Raw genomic sequence first — 4,596 nt, 5'->3', positions numbered from 1 at the left:
ATGATTCTGGTATCTGTAATTATATTTCAGCATGTGTCCTTAGGAGCTGCCCCAAAAGCAGAATCTGGCAACGCAGCATTGAAAAAGATGGACCATCCTAACTCATCCTCTCAGAGATGACACGTGCCCAATGGAGACTGTTTGAATCATGTCACAGCAAAAGATCGTTCCTGGAAACTGGAAGAAGATATAAAAGGGGGAAGTGACAGCCTCACGTGGCCTCACTCCCCTTACGACTCAGCATCTGGAAACACCTTAGGAACAAAGAGTGAACTAGGGAAGGGGGTCCTGGGCAGGAAAGAAGAACGCCTTGCCCGTCTATGAAAGGTTGATGGACTGTTTGTATCTATTTTCTGTAGTTAATACATTGAGTGTATATATATATATATTTTACCTAAAACAATCTGTTTTGCTAGAAGCGCTTAGGGCATCTGCTCAGGAACAAAACCTGGTGCACTGTCCCCTCCACATTGAGAGGGGGCGGACTGGGTAATAAGCTTACAGTGGTCAGGCTTTTTACCAGGGCAAGATGGTACAACTCTGGGGTCCTTGGATGTGGAGCTGGGGGAAAGCTGGCTGGAGCCTCTCTCTCATTAATTCAGGAGTGGCTGAGGAGAAGCATTCATGCAACTGCACTGGGTGTGGTCCTGACTGTGTAAATGCTTGTGTGAGCGTAGGGCCAGGAGCGGTCTGCAGTTTGTCACAGCCCCACAGTGAACAAGGGAGCCCAGGCTTGTGAGACAAAGGCTCAGCGGTACCCCAATTCCAGGTTGCACCCCAGGAAGACCATCACAAAGGTTCTGTGAGTGGCTAATAGGTTTGTGCATTGGCAGTGGTGGGATTGCAAGCTGTGGCTCTAAAGAAATTGGAGCCTACAGCATCCACCTTATAAAGCTCAGGTGCAGTACTGGGACTTCTTGCTACCATTTCTCCTTATTTTGTCATAATGGTGGGTTTTTCACGTAGCGTGCATACGGTCAATGGTTCATAGCTCAAAGGACGGTGTTTTTGACAATGACTCAGTTTAATTCTATTTCTCTTTTGGAGGCATCGGTGGTTCCATCTGGACTGCCCCAGCCATCAGCAATATTTGGGGCCTGACAAAGACTAGGGTCCCTCCAGCTCAGTCTGTGACACTGGCCAGTCCCATTCACTTCAGGGGAATTAATTCCACAAAGAGAAGAATTATATAAAACGTGCTCATAAGCAAAGATTATTCATGACCTTCTTCAGTTAGTGACTGGCTCATGACCTGAAGCATGAAGGTTTATAGCTTTGTGTGGGTTCCAATTTTGGGGTGATAGTAGGGTCTAGTGGGCCAGAGCAATGGAGGAAGGGAATCAGAATTCCTCATTTCTAACCCTGACACTTCGAGAGGAGTGGGGCCCGGTGGGTTAGAACAGCGTGGATGAAAGTTCAGGACACCTGGGTCCATTTCCCAGCTCTGAGAGGTAAGTGGGATCTAGTGAGTTTGAGCATGACCACAGGTACCTATCAGGACTCCTAGGTTCTGTTCCCACCACTAGGTAAATGTTGAGATTGGGCTTGAAAGCACAAAGAACCTCACTAGAAAACCACAACACATTTCCATCACACTCCTTAGTGTTCAGTGGCTCACATTCTGTCCATCCCCAATGTAACACAACACGACAGTGATTGCTTTGCAGGTATCAGGTTTTATGGATCTTAGGGAGAACAGAGAGTTACAGAAAGAGGGGAAATGTTTAAAAATAATGAAGGAGACAATGAGAAACAATAGTTAATTGTGAGGAACCTGAGGACTGTCCATTATCAGATGGAATGCACAACATCAGCAGGGTGAAATTGATGGATATTTCTTAATTAAAAGATGGGGATTTTAGATGACCACTGTGTGGCAGCAGGGAGCAAAAGTGAGGAAAGTGTCTTCTTTACTATAGAATGGGCACTAGGAGCAGCAGAGGGTGGGGGTGGGGAAGGGGCGGCTATACTGTATAATGGGCACTAGGGGGCAGCAGAGGTTTGGGGTGGGGAAGGGCGGCTATACTGTATAATGGGCACTAGGGGGCAACACCGGGTGAGGGTTGGGGAGGGGTGGCTATACTGTATAATGGGCACTAAGAGAAGTAGCAGGTGAAGGATGGAAACGCCTAAAGAAGTTGACTCGTGTGTAGAGGCGGGAGGAGCCGGGTGCCATGTCTGGTGTGGAAGGGACAGAGTGAGACTAGAGGGAGCAGCAGGTTCCCTTGACTGCCCTCTAGGGACAGATTGGGCCTTTCATACACTCAATATCTACAGGGAACCCACATATGCATTTGATGATAATTGGCTTAAACCACTCTGACCCGTGTGTAACACTTAAACTTGTGGTTAAATTTGCACTTGGTGATGAAGAAACAACGTTTGCTCAGATACCAGCCACCCCCGAGGGGTATCCCTTCCCCACGGCAGACGTTTATGATCTTCTGAATGGGTTCATGGATGAAGATGTGCTTTGGCTTCCCATATAGTCCGCTTCCACATCATCAGGTCGCAGTAGGAGTAAGGGTCAGGGAATTTTAGTCTTTGGATAGTCCCAGTGCCTCCACAGGAATTCTTTGAATGGCGGGAAACATGGCTGCTCGCTGGCCAGGGCTATGTCCATCACGGGATCAAACTGCAGTGGGGAGAGAGGGGAGAGATGGATGGAGACAACACGAGGTGGGGATCTGCTTTATCGGTGGAACCTCTGTGACAACCTGTACCCCATTTTTGCCCCTTTGTAGAATCATGATAAATTTTATACTTCACAAGGTATGTCTTGTGAGATATTGTTTGAACATTCATAATTTGCTGATCATCATTATTACGGTAAAATATATGTAACAACATTGTGGGAAGAGTTGAAAGGTTTTACTGCATAACAATGTTGACAACATATTCCAAGTGTAGAAAAGCAGGCACAAACCACTTCCTCAGAGACAAAGCCAGCCAACACCTCAGCCAGGGGTCTATGAGATTACCTGGACTATTACTTAGTTAAGTGGCCATCCTCTGGCAGGAAAGAGAGTGTGCGTGAAAAATCTACATCCTGACTGGGAGTTTCCCCCTCACTCAGACTTTGAGCTGGTGATGGTTCTTACGCACCAGCAGCTGGCACTGACCCTTGCACAAGAGAGAGGGCTATAAAGGTAGAAAGCACTGGTTCCAAATTCCTTCTTCTCCCCTTTCTCTCTGCTCAAGACCCCACCAAAGCCTGGAGGAGAAGGAACTGAACACTGAACTGGGGGAGGAGTCCTGACTGAAAGGCATGGACTCGGTGAGGTGTCCAGAACACACCGCAGGAGAAATCCTTGCTTTCAATTCATTTAGCTTTATAGTTTTAGGAATTAGAGTGCATTTTTCTTTTATTTTCTTTGTAACCCATTGTGATTTGTATGCTTCGTTAATTATAGTCGCTTAAAATCTTTCAGTAGTTCATTTACTGTTTCATCTAAACCAGCATGTTTGAATTGCAGTATTTGAGAACCATTATTTGAGATCAGGGCCGGCTCCAGGCACCAGCTCAGCAAGGAGGTGCTTGGGGCAGCCAAGGGGAAGGCAGCTCGTCGGGCTCTTTTCGGCGGCGGGTCCCTTTCGGAGGGAAGGACCTGCCGCCGAAGAAGAAAGAGGCGCGGTGGAGCTGCCACCGAAGTGGCACCGATCGCATTCGCGGCTTCCCCCTCCCCCTGCCGCTTGGGGTGGCAAAAACCCTGGAGCCGGCCCTGTCTGAGATAACAAGATCTGTGCATGTCATTTTCCATTGATGACATGAGGGACCTTGGACAGGCCTGCACTGCGCAGTGAGTGGGCTGGGCGTACAAGATGCACATTTCAGGGGAAAAGGCAAGCACTGGGGAATTTGGTGGTACAGATTGAACCCTGGGGAATGTCATAACCTTCCAAGCCCAAAGCCTTCACCTTCCCATGATCCCCTCTCACCCCACTCTTCCCCAACAACCTCTCTCATTATTCCCATCCCATTGTGCCAGGTGCTTCACAGACCCCAACTAAGATCAGCCCCACACAACCCATCGTTCCCCACTCCCCACCCAGAGGTGGAAATAAAACCCAAGACTTTTGACTTCCAGCCCACACCTGCTCTTACCATTAGCTCATGCTGCCTCCCAGAAATAAACCCTGCAGTTGTAACCCCATGTGACACCTTTCTCTCCTCTGCCTCCGCTGATGGGATCTCCTGCAACTTACCCAAGTTCCTGTTTTCTCACTGTCGTCAGAGCGATGGACCCCAGCTTCTGCGGAGATGAATCTCACCCTGATCCTCCGTCCTGTCTTGGAGCGGCTTATATAGATCCCAGCTGGACATGGAGGTGTGAGGAGTGGGAGGGAAAATGCAATAAACAGTTGGGTCAGCACAATCCTGCGACAGCTGATTATTAAAACCGGGGGCCCAGCAGGCAGGGTGTTGGTGGGGAACAAACAGCACGTGTGCTGACGGAGATGTGAGCTCCAGAAAAACATCAGTAGGTGTGTTTCCCTGAACGCAAGCGAAGTGCAATTGTAACACGAGTGGGCGGTGTCACGCCAGCTTTAATCCGAGAAGCGTGGTTACTAATAGCCGACAGCACGGACTTCACC

The sequence above is a fragment of the Mauremys mutica genome, chromosome 13 (genome assembly GCF_020497125.1).
Source record: "Mauremys mutica isolate MM-2020 ecotype Southern chromosome 13, ASM2049712v1, whole genome shotgun sequence".
NCBI classification, from domain to species: domain Eukaryota; kingdom Metazoa; phylum Chordata; order Testudines; family Geoemydidae; genus Mauremys; species Mauremys mutica.
The sequence above is the reverse complement of the archived record's forward strand: the minus strand, read 5'-3'. Positions refer to the sequence as shown.